This window comes from Orycteropus afer, unplaced genomic scaffold, assembly GCF_000298275.1.
Source record: "Orycteropus afer afer isolate SDZICR_OR568_19922 unplaced genomic scaffold, OryAfe1.0 scaffold00350, whole genome shotgun sequence".
NCBI lineage: Eukaryota > Metazoa > Chordata > Mammalia > Tubulidentata > Orycteropodidae > Orycteropus > Orycteropus afer.
Window position 1 is genome coordinate 1267328 of NW_006921937.1, and position 18706 is coordinate 1286033.

Sequence of the window (18706 nt, forward strand, 5' to 3'; positions counted from 1 at the left end):
TTTAGTCCACTTTTGTATCCTTCCCTTCAAGTCTCAGGGGTCCAAGATTATCTTCTGTGTCTGTGTTAATTGGTTTCCCTTTTCTTTGTTGAAGAGCGTCTGTGCAGTCCTTGTGCCTAGTCTGCCATCTTCCTAACTCTCTGGTTCGTTTTCTATAAGAAGGCAAGAATATATATATACAGAGAGAGAGAGATAGACCAATATGCATTGGATATCCATTGGTAGTAGTCACGGAGAGGTGAGGAGCAAGGGCAAACATGCTTTAGATCATGTTGTGAAGTGGCTGTGAATCATAGCAACCCTATGTATAACAGAATATATTGTCCGGTCCTGCAACATTTTCACAATTGTTGCCATCACTATGTCAATCCTTCTTGTGGAGGGGCCTCTGCTTTTTTGTTGACTCTTTACTTAGCATAATATCCTTTTCCAGGTACTGGTCCTTTGTGACAATATGACCAAAATACACAGGACAAAGTCTGGCCATTCACGCTTCTAAGGAGCATTCTGGCTGTACTTCCATGACAAATTTGTTTGTTTTTCTGGCAGAGCATGGTATTTTCAGTATTCTTTGCCAACACGACACTTCAAAGGCATCAATTCTTCTTTGGTCTTCCTTATTCATCGTCCAGCTTTCACATGCATATGAGACTATTGAAAATATCATGGCTTGGGTCAGGCAAATGGTAATCTTCAAACTGAACTCTTTATTTTTTTAACACTTTAAAGAGCTCTTTTGTAGCAGATCTGCACAGTGCAATCCATCTTCTGATTTCTTGACTTCTACTTCCATGGGCAGTAAAATGAAATCTCTGATGGATTCATGTTTTTCTCCATTTATCATAATGCTTCTTATTGGTCCAGTTGTGAGTACTTTTGTTTTCTTTATGTTGAAGTGTAATCCATAATGAAGGCTGTATGTAGTCTTGGATCTTCATCAGTAAGTGCTTCAAGTCATCTTCACTTTCAACAAACAAGGTTATATCATCTCCATATCTCAGGTTTTAATGTGCCTTCCTCCAATTCTGATGCCATGTTCTTTCCATATAGTCCAGCTCCTCAGATTATTTGCTCAGCATACAGATTGAATAAATATGGGAAAAGGATACAAGCTGTTGAAACCTTTCCTAATCTTAAACCATGCAGTATTCCCTTGTTCTGTTTGAATGACAGCCTCCTTGTCTATGTACAGGTTCCTCGTGACCACAATTAGCTATTCTGGAATTCCCACTATTCCCAATGTTATCTATAATTTGTTATGACCCACACAGTTGAATGCCTTTTCATAGTCAATAAAACACAAGTAAACATCTTACTGGTATTCTTTGCTTTGAGCCAAGATCCATCTGATATCAGCAATGATATCCCTCATTCCACATCTGAATCTGGCTTGAATTTCTGGCAGTTCCCTGTGGATGTACTGGTGCAACTGTTCTTGAATTATCTTCAGCAAAATTTTACTTGCATGTGATGTTAATGACATTGTTTGATAATTTCCACATTCTATTGGATCACTTTTCTTTAGAATGGATACAACTATGGATCTCTTCCTATTGGTTGGCCAGGTAGCTGTCTTCCAAACTTCTTGGCATAAACGAATGATCACCTCTATGTCTATATTCATTTCTTCAACATCTTAATGGGTATTCCATCAATTACAGGATCCTTGTTTTACACCAATTTCGTCAGCACAACTTGGATTTCTTCTTTCAATATATTAGTTCATGTTCATATGCTACCTCCTGAAATGGTTGAACATCAACCAATTCTTTTTGGTACAGTGACTCTGCATTCCTTCCATCTTCTTTTGATGTTTCCTGCATTATTCAATACTTTGCTCTTAGAATCCTTACGTATTACAAATTGAGGCTTGAATTATTTCTTCAGTTCTTTAAGCTTGAGAAATGCTGAGCCTGTTCTTTCTTTTTGGTTTTCTAACTTCAGGTCTTTGCACATTTTGTTGTAATACTTTACTGTGTCTTCTTGAGCCACCATTTAAAATCTATTCAGCTCTTAAAAGACAAACAACCCAATTAAAAAATGGGCGAGGGACATGAACAGACACTTCACTAAAGAAGATATACTGGCAGCCAACAAACACATAAGTAAATGCTTAAGATCATTACACATTACAGAGATGCAAATCACAACAACAATGAGATATCATCTCACCCCAGTAATAACAGCAATGTTTAACAAGACAGAAAATAACAAATGCTGGTGAGGTTGCAGAGAGATTGGAACTGTCATATATTGCTGGTGGTACTGCAAAATGGTACAACCATTATGGAAAATGGTATGGCATTTCCTTAAAAAACTGAAATAGAAATACCATTTGACCCACTAATAGGAATAAATCCTAAAGAGGTGAGAGACAAGACACAAACAGACATGTGCACATGCATGTTCATCACAGCAAGGTTCACTATAGCAAAGAGATAGAAACTACCTAAATGCCCACCAACAGATGAATGGATAACCAAACTATGGTACATTCACACAATGGAATACCTTCAACATTAAAGAATAATGAAGAATACAAGAACCACCTCACAATGTGGATGAAGTTGGAAGACATTATGCCGAGTGAAATAAGTCAATTGCAGAAGGACAAATACTGTATGAGCCCATTATTGTAAAAAGTCAAGGAAAGGTTTATTTAGGGAAGGAAATTAACTTTGTTGGTTACTGGGTATGGGAGGGAAGAGGTGGGAAAACTGCAGACTAGTTGGGGGTCACATGTTGATTTGGGCGAGGTGAGGGATGGTTATAGAAAGAGTCTGAGACCAACATGATGACATTGGGGAAAGAAAGGACATTGAAACATGCACATAATGTATAGACAACAGAAGCAAATACTAATACATGCAAAATACTGCATTACCACTAACACCAAACGCCAGGCTATGGATAAATGCATAGACAGGTGAGAAGATAAGGTGGGGGTAGGTGAACAGGAATATACCCTAGACCAAGGATAGATTTGGCTGAAGACAATTTTATATATGCACTTGTGCTAAAAAATTAGCCACATACATTACAAAAGCAACAGAAGACAGAGTTGGAGTAACTTTTCAGGGACAACCAAACACCTTGAGAGAATCACAGGGCCTGCCAACTTGGAACCATAGTGTCAGGGGACATCATGCTCATTTGGCACAACATAGTACATAAAATCTTGTTCTACGATCTACTTTGGTGAATAGTGATTAGGGTCTTAAAAAGCTTTCTAGTGGCTATCTAAGATGCAACTATTAGTTTCCTCTCATCTGAATCTAAGAAGAGTGAAGAAAATCAAAGCCATCTGGAAAGTATTAGTCCCAGGATAAGATGGACCAAGAGGACCTCAGCCTTCATGACCCTGAGACCAGAAAACTAGATTGTGCCCAGGTACCAATGCCAACCCCTTGGAAAGAGCTCAAACCTGGAGATCCTGGATAGAGTGAGAGGAAAAATGTGGAACAAAATTCAAAAACACAAATATGACCAGAATTACTGATTGGGTAGAGTCTGGCGTAACCCCTGAGACTATGGCCCTGGGTTACTCTTCCCTAGAAGAGTATTCTGGCCTAGAAATGGACTCACTCCCACGGAGTGGCTCTCAGCTCAACAGCAGAAAGACCTACATGCAGAACGCCTACACCAGGGTAATACATCCACCTACTCTAGGGAGATGCACCCCTTAGAGCAATCAGCCATGAGACACCAGAGGGACAAAATTCACATTGAGGGAAAGCTGGGCAGACAGGAATACATAGTTAAGAAGAACATAGGGAGGGGGTTGTCACAGGGATGGGAGGATACGAGTTTGTTTTCGTCAGGGATGGTAAACAGGGCATGAAATAAAATGTGCATGAACTGTTGAATGTAAAACAAATTTGCTTTGTAAATTTGCACCCAAAGCACAATAAAATTAAATAATAATAATAATAATAAACTTTATTCAGCTCTTTTATTTCATCACTTCTTCTACTCACATTAGCTATTCTCTATTTAAGAGAATGTTTCAGAGTCTCTCTGACATCCATTTTGGTCTTTTCTTCCTTTCCTCTCTTTTTCATGATCTTTTGCTTTCTTCATTTATGATGTTCTTAATGTCACCCCACAACTCATCTAGTCTTTGGTCATTGGTATTCAATATGTCAAATCTATTCTTCAGATGGTCTCTAAATTCTTATGGGATATAATCATTGTTGTATATTGGCTTTTGTGGACTTGTTTTTAATTTTCTTCTGCTTCCACTTGAACTTGCTTATGAGCAATTGATGGTCTGTTCTACAGTCAGCTCCTGGCTATGTTTTGACTGATGATATTGAGTTTCTCCATCACTTCATTCCACAGACGTAGTCAATTTGATCCCTTTGTATTATATCTGGCATGAAGCGCATACATGTTGTTGTTGTTAGGTGCCGTCAAGTCATGTCTGACTCAGCGACTCTATGCTCATCAGAATGAAACACCACATGGTCCTGTGCCAGCTCCATGATCCTTGCTATACTTGAGCCCATTGTCACAGCCACTGTGTCAATGCATCTCATTAAGGGCCTTCCCCTCTTTCGTTGACCCTCCACCTTACCAAGAATGACATCCTTCTCCAGGGAATGTCCCTTCTGACAACATGACCAAAGCAGGTGAGATGAAGTCTGGCCATTCTCACTTCCAAGGAGCATTCTGGCTACACTTCCTCCCAGACAGATCTGTTAGTTCTTTTAGTAGTCCACAGTACTTTCAGCATTCTTCACCAGCACCACAACTCAAAAGCATCAATTCTTGTTCTATCTTCCTTATTCATTGCCCAGCTCTCACATACATACGAGGCGATTGAAAATATCATGGCTTGTGTCAGGTGCATCTTAGTCCTCAAGGAGACATCCTTGCTCCTCAGCACTTGAAGGAGTTCCCTTGCAGCCAACTTGCCCAGTGTTATACATTGTCTAATGTCCTGACTGCTGCTTCCATTGGCATCAATTGTGGAACCAAGCTATGTAAAGTCTTTGACAACTTCAATCTTTTCTCCATTTATTATGATGCAGCTTATAGGTCCAGTTGAGAGGATTTTTGTTTTCTTTATATTGAGATATAATCCATACTGCAGACTGTGGTCTTCAATCTTCATCCCTAAGTGCCTCAAATCATCCTCACCCTCAGCAAGCAAAGTTGTGTCATCAGTGTATTGCAGGTTGTTAATGATTCTTCCTCCACTCTTGATGCTGTGTTCTTCTTCATATAGTCCTTCTTCTTGGATTATTTCCTCGGCATACAGATTGAATAAGTCCGGTGAAAGGATACAACACTGATGCACTCCCTTCTTGATTTTAAACTATGCAGTGTCCCCTTGTTCTGTTCAAACAACAGCCTCCTGGTCTATGTATAAGTTCCTCATGAGCACAATCAAGTGTTCTGGAATTCCATTCTTCTCACTGTCATCGAAAATTTGTTATGATCTACACAATCATGGTCCACATACATAGTTGCCATTTATGTTGTTGAAGAAAAGTATTCGCAATGAGTACATCATTGGTCTTGCAAAATTCTATCATGCAATCCCCAGAGTCATATCTATCACCAAGGCCATAATTTCCAACTACTGATAATTCTTTGTTTCCAACTTTCACCTTCCAATCACCAATAATTATTAATATATCTTGACTGCATGTTTGTCAATTTCAGACTGCAGAAGTAGATAAAAGTCTCCTATTTTTTTATCTTTGGTTTTAGTGGTTTGTGTGTAAATTTGAATAATATCATATTAAGTGGTCTTCCATGTAGGTGTCTGAATATTATCCTATCACTGACAGCATTGAACTTAAGGATAGATCTTGTAATTTTCTTCCTGATAATGAATGAGACTTCATTTCTCTTCAATTTCTCATTCCCTGAATCATAGACCAGATGATTGTCTGATTCAAAATGGCCATTACTAGTCCATTTCAGCTCACTAATGCTCAGGATAAGGATATCTATGTTTGTGTGTTCCATTCATTTTTTATAACTTCCAGATTTCCAAGATTCATATTTCATTCAGTGTTCCAATTATTAATGTTTGCAGCTATTTCTTCTCATTTTTGAGTTATGCCACATCAGGAAATTAAGATCCAGAAAGCTTTACTCCATTCATGTTGTCAAGGTCAACTCTAGTTTGAGGAGGCAGCTCTTTCCCAGCATATTTTGTCTTCCAACCTGAAGGGCTCATCTTCCTGCACTATATCAGACAGTGTTTCACTGATATTTGTAAAGTTTTCCAATCAGACATCAGACAATGTTTCACTGCTATTCATAAGGTTTTGAGTGGCTAATTTTTTTTCAGAAACACGTGGCCCTGTCCTTCTTCCCACTGTGTCTTACTCTGGAAGCTCTACTGAAACCTGTCTCATGGTTGTCCCTTGTGGTATTTGAAATACTGGTGACATAGCTTCCAGCCTCACAGCAACACACAAGCCACCACAGTAGGACAAGCTGACAGATGAGTGGTGGTTGAAACATTACCTTATATTTTGTTCTAAGAGTTTTATGGTTTTAGTTCCTTCACAGTTTTATTTCTTGCATTTAGGTCTTTGATCCATTTTGAGTTACTTTTCTTGTGTGAGGTGCAATGTATGGGTCCAACATCATTCTTTTCATGGGGAGAGCCAGTTGTCCCAGAATAATTTATTTAAGAATCTACTCTTTTCCCCTTAAATTGACTGAGCATTGCTGTTGAAAAATCCATTGGACATAGATGTATGGATTTATATCTGGACTTTTGATTCTATTCTTGATTTATGTGTCTATTATCATACCAGTACCAGACTATTTTGATTATTGTATGATATGTTTTTAAATTGGTAAGTGTGACTCCTACTTTCTTCTTGTTTTTTAAGATCACTTTGGCTATTCAGGACTCCTTGCAATTCCATATAAATTTGAGGATTGACTTTTCCGTTTTTGCAAAGAAGGCTGTTAGAATATTGATAAGAATTGCATTGAATGTATAGATTGCTTTGGGTACCACTGATGTCTTAACAATATTAAGACTTACAATCCATGAACAAGGAATGCCTTCCCATGTATTTTGACCTTCTTTAATTTCTTTTAGAAATATTTCTAGTTTTCAATGTAAAGTACTTCACCTACTGGGTTAAATTTATTCCTAGGTATTTTATTATTGTTTAACATTTTTAAGGGCCACTGAACTGTTTACCACAGTGGCTACACCAATTTACATTCCCATCAACAATAATCTAGCTCCGTATTAGGAGCAGCCATGAAGACACACAGATATGGGAGGTACATTCAAGCAAATGTTATAAAATTTGTAGATATCAATAGTATAAAGGATTAAACAAGGGGTATATTTAAGAAAAACATATAATATGTAATAATCAGTTGTTGTTGTTGTTGTTATATGCCGTCGAGTCGGCCCCGACTCATAGCGACCCCTCCTTGGGTTTCTGAGGCAGTATCACTACGGAAGTAGGATTGCCCAACCTTCCTTCCGAGGAGTGTCTGGTGGGTTTGAACCGCCAGCCTTCTGGTTAGCAGTCAAATGCCTTAGGCACTATGCTACCAGAGCTCCCGTGATAATCAGTACTATTATTTAATTTGGTGATAATTGGTCCCACTAGGGCCAAATCTGAATCAATGCCAAATGGCTGAAAATGAACTGGCTGTGGTCAACGTGGCTAATATTGCAAAACAGAAATGAGAGTTCTCTTCTTGAAAGGTGAGGAAAATTACATCTTTAAATATATGTTCCACTTCTCCTGTTTCAATAGAATTGCCTGAACTTACCTTGAGGGTAAAAACTTTGAGTAACTGTAGATATAAATCTAATTTTCATAGAGGTTCTATCCTTTTCACTTAGTGTAGGTTGACTCAGAACTGGTCTTCTGCCACTGTACAGGAGCCTCCAGTTGGTCTTGAGAGCCTCCTTCTATTGGAACTTCCCTCTCCTCTGCTTGATAATCCCCAGTGACCCTATCCAGGGCATCATCTTCAGACAGCGGCATCACTAGGGGAATGCAGGGATGTGAACTGTACTAGGTGACATTGTCAGAAGTGAAGACCCAAAATCACCATCTGTAATATTTTTATGCAGTCTTTCAGTAGAAATTTATTATTTTTTTTATAATAATATACTGTAGTTATAAATACAAAAAACATTTTTTTTTAAAGTCCAGATTATAAGTATCTGTATACCTTCTAGGTTAACACTCTATGATAATTTACGTTTTGAATCTTCTAATGCACTCTGGTCTGAGCCGTCATTATTACTCAATTACAATGACATTTTGAATCATGTGGGTTGTCTAATCCCACTACAAGCATGCACTGTTGTTTTAATTGCTGCCAGTGTTTTTATAGCCACTGATATTGTCAGTTTTTCTGATCTGTTAGCTACAAGATTGTAGTGTAGTCTACCATCCCTTTGTGAGGATTTTATGTTGAGGTGTACAGCTGGAATGCTCCTTAGAAATGGCCAGACTTTATCTCACCTACTTTGGTCACAATAGAATACTTTTGCATAGCCAATAAAACGCAAGTAAACATCTTTCTGGTATTCTTTGCTTTTAGTCACGTTCCATCAGAAATCAGCAATGATATCCTTCATTCCACATCTTCTTCTGAATCCAGCTTGCATTTCTGGAAATTCTCTGTCATAATACTGCTGCAATAATTTTTGAATTATCTTCAGCAAGATTTACTTGCATGTGATATTAATGATTGTTGTTGTTGTTGTTATGTGCCGTCGAGTTGGACCCGACTCATAGCGACCCCTCCTTGGGTTTCCGAGGCAGTATTGCTACGGAAGTGGATTGTCCCATCTTCCTTCTGAGGAGTGGCTGGTGGGTTTGAACTGCCAGTCTTCTGGTTAGCAGTCAAGTGCCTTAGCCACTATAATTTCCACATTCTGTGGGATCAGCTTTCTTTGGAATGGGGACAAATATGGATTTCTTCCAGTTAGCCAGGTAGCTCTCTTCCAAATTTCTCGGCATAGATGAATGAGTGCTTCTAGTGCGACATCCATTTGTTGAAGCATCTCAGTGGGTATTCCATCAATTCCTGGAGCTTTGTTCTTTGCCAATTCCTTCAGTGCAGCTTCACCTTTTTTCTTCAATACTATTGGTTCTTGATCATGTGCCACCTCCTGAAATGGATGAACATCCACTAATTCTTTTTGATACAGTGACTGTGTATTCCTTCCATCTTTTCTTGATGTTTCCTGCATCATTCAATATATTAACCATAGAATCTTTCAATATTGCAACTTGAGGCTTGAATTTTCCTTTCAGTTATTTCAGCTTGAGGAACACCAAGTGTGTTCTTTCCTTTTGGTTTTCTAACTCCAGGTCTTTGCACATTTCATTATAATAATTGACTTTGTCTTCTGGAGCTGCTCTTTGAAATCTTCTGTTCAGCTCTTTTACCTTATCATTTCTTCCATTTGTTTTAGCTACTCTTCTTTCAAGAGCAAGTTTCAGAGTCTCTTCTGACATACATTTTGGTCTTTTCTTCCTTTCCTGTCTTTTTAATGACCTTTTGCTTTCTTCATGAATTATGTTCTTGATGTCATCCCACAATTCTTCTGGTTTTGGTCATTAGTGTTCAATGCACCAAGTCTCTAAATTCAGGAGGGATATAATCAAGGTCATATTTTGGCTCTTGTGGACTTGTTTTAATTGTCTTCAGCTTCAACTTGAACTTGCATATGAGCAATTGATGATCTGTTCCACAGTCAGCTCCTGGCCTTCTTTTGGCTGAAGAGACTGAGCTTCTCCATTGCCTCTTTCCATGGATGTAGTCAGTCTGATTCCTATGTACTCCATCTGGTGAGGTCCACGTGCATAGTAACCATTTATGTTGCTGAAAAAGGTATTTGCAATGAGTAATTTGTTGGTCTTACAAAATTCTATCATGTAATTTCTACTGTTATTTCTGTCACCAAGGCCATATTTTCCAACTACTAATGATCCTTCTTTGTTTCCAACTTTTGCATTCCAATCAGCAATAATAATGAACACATCATGACTGCATGTTTGCTCAACTTCAGACTGCAGAAGTTGGTAAAAATCTTCAATTTCTTTGTTGTTGGCTTTGGTGGTTGGTGTGTAAATTTGAATAATTGTAGTATAAACTGGTCTTCTTCATAGGTATGGTAGGTTTGGTCATTATCCTATCAGTGATAGCACTGTACTTCAGGATAGATCCTGAAACATTCTTTGTGATGGTGAAAGCCACACCATTCCTCTTCAATTTGTCATTCCTGACATAGTAGATAATATGGTTGTCTGATTCAAAATTGCCCAAACCAGTCCATTTCAGCTCACTAATGCCTAGGATATTGATCTTTATGCATTCCGTTTCATTTTTGACAACTTCCAATTTTCCTACATTCATATTTCATACATTACATGTTCCGATGATTAAGGGATGTTTACATCTAGTTTTTTTTTTTTTTTTCATTTTGAGTCATGCCACATCAGCAAATGGGGGTCCCAGAAGTTTTACTCCACCCACATCAGTAAGATTAGCTCTACTCTAAGAAGGCAGCTCCTCCCCAGTCATATTTTGAGTGCCTTCCGACCTGAGGGGCTCATCTTCCTGTGTATTATTGGACAATTTTTCAGTGCTATTCATAAAGTTTTCCAGTAATATATCAGACAGTATTTCATTACTGTTCATAAGGTTTTCACTGGCCAATTATTTGAGAAGTGGATGGCCCCTTCCTTCTTCTGAATCTGTCTTAGTCTGGAAGCTCTGCTGAAACCTGTCCACCATGGGTGACCCTGCTGGTATTTGAAGTACTGGTGGCATAGCCTCCAGCCTCATAGCAAGATGCAAGTCATCACAACACAACAAACTGACAGACGAGTGGTATATTTTGTTATTAGTATTCATATAATTTAAGAAATAGTACATATAAGCAACTTATAACTATATTTATCACATTATTCTATGATTAAAATAGATAATAAACATTACTAAGGATTCTGTACAGTCTGGTATGGCAGGAGGTATACAGAGGGGTGGTGTGCATGACACCATGAGTTACTGTACTGAGTGACACCAACCCTAGTGATGCTACTATCTTCAGACACCACATTGTCTCTGTATCCTCTTCCACAGACAATCAAAAGCAAAAGAAACCAGAGCCCCCAGCCTCATTTATTCATTTTTTTTCCTTTTTTAAAAGCTAACTAAAGCAATTTCAGACTTCTTACACATTTGACTGCTAACCAGAAGGCTGGCGTTTCAAACCCACCAGCCACTCCTTGGAAGGAAGATGGGGCAATCTACTTCTGTAGTGATACTGCCTTGGAAACCCAAGGAGGGGTCGCTATGAGTCGGGTCTGACTCGAGGGCACATAACAACAACAACACACAGAACCACAACTTTTATATTGCACTACTTGGCCTCAACTTCTTAATAAAAGTAGTTATGCTAATCATGGTAATCAGTTCTTTTCACCAGCAATAAAGCACAAATATCACAGGTTTGAGCTTATTTTTAAAAGAAACACAATGTAAAAACCTTTAGAATGTCGATGCCTGAAGCTGGGTGGTACAATGATCTCTTCTTTGAAATTGACGTTAGACTCAGATTGCAGTTCCAAGTGAAAAGGCTGCTGAGCTAGGTAAAGTGACCTTTGGATGAGTGACTACTTGTTACTCTGTCAGCCTCAGTGCTGCCTGCCATTAGAAAGAACTACTAAGTAATAAACTGTTTATAGCTTGCACTTATCTATTCCCTAAAGTGTACTTTCCGGGGAGGAAAAAAAAAAGGCAATTTATTTTCTCTATCCAATAGTCATCATCTTATACTTAGGTCATCCAACTGCCTAGCACTACTTATATTCAATTCTCAGGGTACCTTATATAACAAGATCCATTGGGTATGGTTGGTTTTTTGACAGATTTTTAAAGTCTAGTGCTTTTGCACAACATAAAATAATATCTAGAGTTGTAGATAAACTAGATGCAGAGACAAGAAATCAAGAAAGAGGTTTTTCTGTCCTAAAGGATCTCATTTGAACCAAGCTATTTAAAGAATGTATAAATTCTCCCTCCACATTTTTATTCTGATAAATTAAGAATTATTTTTGAGCTCTGAAAAGTTCTTATGTAAAATTTTTAAAAGTAATAATTTATTCAATCTCTGTAGATCCTGGTTTTCTCATCTGAAAAGTAAGGAAGTTCTTTTTTCACCCCTGAGATTTTAAGAAATTGATTTGAATAACATGTAGCAAGCAATTTCAAGAAATTTTTATTGTTAGCTTGTGTGAAACAAACTTTTAGATAAGGAAGCCAACCGGGTCCCTTTCAAAAATAGAAATAAAGCAGATGTAAATTTTTTCAATAGATTTATTTAATATCTCTTATTCACCAGCATCAGAATAGTCTGGGCAATGGAGGAATCACAAGAAGTCTAAGACATGGTCCCTGTCTTCAGGTGTTAAAACCTTACTGGAGAGACAAAAACAGATGCAATGGAAGCAATTCTGATACATGGCAACCCCTCGTATGTCAGACTAGAAATATAAAATAAATATAGGCCAAGAGTGACACAAATTTTTAAGTACTCTGTTACTAACCAAAAGACTGGCAGATTAATTCTACCCAGAGGCATCTCAGAAGAAAGGCTTGGTAATCTACTTCTAGAAGGTTAGAGCCACCAAAACCTTGTGGAGTACTCACTGTTCCACTCTAAAACATGTGACTAGTCATGAGTCAGAATCAACTCCATTGCAACTGATAGTGCAGGTAGAGCCCAAGATAGCACTTAATTGTGTGGGGCTGACAATAACAGGACAGGAAGAATAAGAAGTTGGGGCCTCACATGTTGGAGAGACCACTCAGGTGAAGCTTGCCCACTTGGAAGAACTGAGCCTTCGAATGTGGTGAATGTGGCTTTTGAGGGAGGCTGGGAGAAATTTCCCTACACTGGTCTATAAGATTTACTTTCTGGAACAGTGGAAGATAAGTACAGAAAAGGATGGTGAGAGAAAATTATGAGCTTGGGCTTAAACCTACGTCTCTGGGAAAATTTCTTTTATTCTGAGACTTTAGAGAAGTAATTCCCATAATAGGGTGCATGTACCATGGGAGTTGCACTAGACAATTCATTGGGATGTGAGAAGAAAATAATGGAACTTCTATTTATGTTTGTGTTTCATCCTAAAACAGTCTTATTTTTATTTATTTTTATAAGGTACATAACATATTGATATACATGAGCATAACAGAAATAGATACACGTTTATTGTTGTTTGTTGTTGTTATGTGCCGTCGAGTCAAACCCGGCTCATAGCGACCCCTCCTTGGGTTTCTGAGGCAGTATCACTACAGAAGTAGGATTGTCCAACCTTCCTTCCGAGGAGTGGCTGGTGGGTTTGAACCGCCAGCCATGTGGTTAGCAGGCAAGTGTCTTAGCCACTGTGCTACCAGAGCTCCCACACATTTATTAGAGATGCACTATTCAATTTTTTTTTCCTGATAGACATGAATGATCAAAGACATTTAGAGATGATTGGTTTACATTGTCAGTATAACATAGTTGCCATTCAGTGAGTACTTAACATGTGCCAGGGACTGTGAAGTGCTTTGTGTAACAACATTATTTACCTGCACAATAAACTCTATGAGGTAGAGTGTATGTGAACAATTTTATGAATTGTGAAGTTCAGACAAGTAAAATAACGTGTCCAACTTCATTCCGTAAATGGCAGAACCAAATGCAAACTCTGAACTGCCAGTTCCAGAGCCTATGGAATACATTTTCATTCTTAAGGTCTGACAAAGTTCTAAGTTGTCAGATTTTGCCTGAACATGTGTTTTGGATTTTTACCCTCTCATTTGTAAGCAAAGATGACTTGTTTTAATAATAATAGCTTATTCTTAGAGATCATGTAACAGGAGAATTTCAGAATTTTAGAATGCATTGTTACCACATTGCATGGTATATCAATACTACAGTAATTCCTTACAATGAGTAAAAAATTCTGTTGTCAGTTGGTCCTTTAGATATACAGGGCATTTTTGATAGGATGAAAATATTCCTTTTACCGCAAATGGTGATCAACTATATACCCCATACTTTCAGCAGCCAGGAGAGATCACCATGTATACAGCCTTAAATGGATGTGGCCATACCCTTCTCTTGTTACTTGAGGTTAATGCTATGACGAATTGAAAACCAGAGAAAATGGAGAAGCCAAAAAGCACAATTATTTTATGTAGAACTCTCTTTGGAGCTGAGTGATTGACTTTTCCATTTCTCTGGACTGCCCAGGTCCACATTTCCTGAAACAGCTGCAGCCTGGATGCTATAGGGACTGCCTGCAGGACCATCTCACTCACTCATAGCTGGGGACACATTAACTTCTACCACTGCACACGCCCTGTTGGGAAGTTCCAGCACATTGTAATACACAAAGTGCTTATTACCAAGCTGATTGGAAAAGCCCAGTATTGATCCAGCTATAGGGTTAGTTGACCTTAGGACTACAAGTCAGAAACTCTTCAATAGTGGAACATATTAGTGCCCAAGTCCTCTGTAACACATTTACAGCTACTATATCTTGGGATAGGAAGGAAGGTTGGGCAATCTACTTCCGTAGAGATACTGCCTCCAAAATCCAAGGAGGGGTCGCTATGAGTCGAAGGAATAACAGTTCTTGTGGAATTACCGGACAAGTCTAAAATCATGTATTTTTTGATCATATATAGAATGTTTGAATTTGAATAAGCACATTTATGAATATATTAGAGACAAAGATAGTTTTATTATTATTATTATAAATAGACTCAGTACTAGTCTATGTTTGCTAGAAAAAAATTGTTTTGTGGTGTATCTTGATTGACTTCTTAAAGGTCTGGCTGTGGTAAAAAAGTAGTTCACACCACTTTTATCATACAAATTTCACATTGGCCAAGCAGTATGTACAGTGTTTTGCACTGGAAGGCTGACTCTACCATTTAGCTGTAAGTAAGGCAAACTACTCTCTAAATATGTTTATGCATTGTAAACTTGTAAAACAATAGTTCCCAGCTCACAGGTTGTTAATGGGATTAAATGAGGTAATGAGTTTAAAATGTTTATCCCAGTGCCTATGTGATGGTAAAGAAAGCCTGGTGGCTTAGTGGGTAAGACATTTGTCTGCTAACCTTCTATTTCAAACCCACCAGCTGCTCTGCAGGAGGAAGATGAGGCAATCTGCTTCTGTAAAGATTTATAGCCTTGGAACCCCAATGGGGGTCACTATGAGTTTGAATTGATTCAATGGCAGTGGGTTTAGGGTTTTTCTTTCTTTTTCTTTTTCTTTTTTAGTTTAGATGTGATGGTAAGAATCCAATAAATATGAATTATTATAGGAATCCCTGGGTGGTGTAAATGGATAATGGGCTCAGCTACTGACTGAAAGATTAGAGGTTCAAGTCCACCTAGAGATACTTGGAAGAAAGGCCTGGAAATCTACTTCTGAAATATTAGCCATTGAAAATTCTAAAGAGCATAGTTCTACCCTGCTGCACATTGGGTGGCCATTTGATGGCAACTGTTATTTTCATTTTTTAAGTTGCAGTTATTTGAAAGTCTTCTTATTGTTCTAGTTTGGTGGCTGGAGCACCTTTGCTATTTGTCTCACTGATCCTCTAGCATTATCAGGATGGCTGACCTGGAACTCTGTATACTTGACCAGGACTTGTCAACTGGCTGGCTTCACTACAGGTGCTGGGGGCAGCAGCCATAGGCAGACAGGCTTCCAAACATCAAAATGATAATGGCTACAGACATCTGTTCTAGTAATTAGCATTCTCTTAAGGCAATTTACACACTTTTTTTCTTTTTAATTGTAATTTGGGTGAAAGTTTACAGAGCAAATTCATTTTCTGTACAGCAGTTCTCATACACTTTGTCTCATGATATTGATTGCAATTTCCCACAATGCAACAGCTCTTTTCTCACTTCCTCCTCATAGTTACCTCTTCCCTGTGTCCTTCCTTCCCTTGCACTCCTGCCTCCTGAGCTATCTCTCTGTGCATACACAGCCCTTCTAGTCTCCCATGATTCATCTCTCCAAGGAGTATATCTATCTAATGTAAATGTTCAGCTCATATGCCTGTAAGCAAATGGAAGAAATGACAAGATAAAAGAGCTGAACAGAAGATTTCAAAGAGCAGCTCAAGCAGACAAATCCAATTACTATAATGACATGTGCAAAGACCTAAGGTTAGAAAACCAAAAGGGAAGAACATGCTCAGCATTTCTCAAGCTGAAAGAACTGAGGAAAAAATTTAAGCCTTGAGTTGCAATATTGAAAGATTCTATGGCCAGAATGTTGAATGACACAGGAAGCATCAAAAGAAGATGGAAGGAATACACAGTCACTGTACCAAAAAGAACTGGTCGATGTTCATCCATTTCAGGAGGTGGCACATGATCAAGAACCAATGGTATTGAAGGAAGAAGGTGAAGCTGCACTGAAAGACAAGGCTCCGGGAACTGACAGAATACCCATGGAGATATTTCAACAAACAGATGCCCCACTGGAGGCACTCACTCGATTATGCCAAGAGATTTGGAAGACAGCTACCTGGCCAACTAACTGGAAGAGATCCACATTTGTACCCATTCCAAAGAAAGGAGATCCCACAGAATGTAGAAATTATTGAACAATATCCTTAATATCGCATGCAAGTAAAATCTTACTGAAGATAATTCAAAAATGGTTGGAGCAATATATTGACAGAGAATTTCCAGAAATGCAAGCTGGATTCAGAAGAGGATGTAGAATGAGGGATATCATTGCTGATGTCAGATGGATCTTGGCTCAAAGCAAAGAATACCAGAAAGATGTTTACTTGTGCTTTATTAACTGTGCAAAAACATTTGGTTGTGTGGATCATAACAAATTGTGGACAACAATGAGAAGAATGGGAATTCCAGAACACTTAATTGTGTTCATGAGGGACTTGTACATAGACCAGGAGGCTGTTGTTCACACAGAACAAGGGGATATTGCATGGTTTAAAATCAGGAAGGGAGTGTGTCAGGGTTGTATCCTTTCACCATACTTATTCAAACTATATGCTGAGCAAATAATCCGAGAAGCTGGATTATTCTATATGAAGAAGAATGTGGCATTAGGATTGGAGGAAGAATCATTAACAGCCTGTGATACAGTGACAGCACAACTTTGCTTGCATAAAGTGAGGATGACTCGAAGTACTTATTGATGAAGATAGAAGACTACAGTCTACAGTATGGATTACATCTTAATAAAAAGAAAACAAAAATCCTCACAACTTGTCCTATAAGCAACATTACGATAAATGGAGAAGAGATTGAAATTGTCAAAGACTTCACATTACGTGGCTCTATAAGTGATGCCAATGGAAGCAGAAGTAAGGACATCAGACAATGTATAGCACTGGGCAAATTGGCTGCAAAGGACCTCTTTCAAGCGCTGAGGAGCAAAGATGTCACCTTGAAGACTAAGGTGTGCCTGACACAAGCCATGATATTTTCAATCACCTCATATGCATGTGAGAGCTGGACAATGAATAAGGAATACTGAAGAAAAATTGATACTTTTGAGCTGTGGTATTGGCGAAGAATGCTGAAAGTACCGTGGACTACTAAAAGAACTAACAGGTCTGTCCTGGAGGAAGTGTAGCCAGAATGGTCCTTGGAAGTGAAAATGGCCAGAATTCATCTCATCTACTTTGGCCATGTTGTCAGAAGGGACCATTCCTTGGAGAAGGATATCGTGCTTAGTAAGGTGGAGGGTTGAGGAAAGAGGGGAAGGCCCTCAACAAGATGGATTGACACCATGGCAGCAGCGATGGGCTCAAGTATAGTAAGAATCATGGAGCTGGCTCAGGACCAGGCAGTGTTTCGTTCTGCTGTGCATAGGGTCGCTATGAGTCGGAGATGACTTGACAGCACCTAACAACAACAGCCACAACAACATATCCCTGTCTTTTGTTTGGCTGGAAGCCACAGAAGTGGGTTCAATTACAGACCTGAAGGGCAGATAAGAGGTATATTCTCAAGCCACCAGGCTCTATCAGACCAGCACACCTGGTCCCCCCCCCCCCCCCTTTTTTAAAAATGATTTTGAGTTTTGTTCCACATTGTTCTCCCACTCTGTGGAGGATCTCCTATATAGATCCTCCTCCGACAGTGGTAGCTGAGCACCATCCAGTTTTGCTCTCATAGTCATATCGGCTGAGGATCTCATGGTGTACCAGTCCCTTGGACTAATTTTTTCCATGTATCTTTGGCTTTCTTCATTCTTCTTTGTTCTGAATGAGGAAAGACCCATTGATGTATGTAGATGGCTGCTTGCAAGATTTTAATATCCTAGTCGCTACTCATCAAAGTAGGATGTGGGACAATGTTTTTGTATAGTATATTATGCTAATTGAGCTTGATGTCCCCTATGACCATGGTCCCAACCCCAGAGGTCCAACTACTTGCTCCCTCTGGATAGCTGGCTGTGACCAAGAAGTGACTACAACCTTGTCACTTGTCAGCTCTACTATATACCTGGAAATTCTTACAGAACATACAAATACACTTGTAGAAACATTGTCTGCCAACCCTATACATGGTCATGGACACACTCCTCTCTGCTTAGACATACCTGGTCATTCAGCCTGTCCGCCCATCTATCCACCCATAGATCAATGTTTGCCATCACTGATAATGCAGTACTGTATAAAT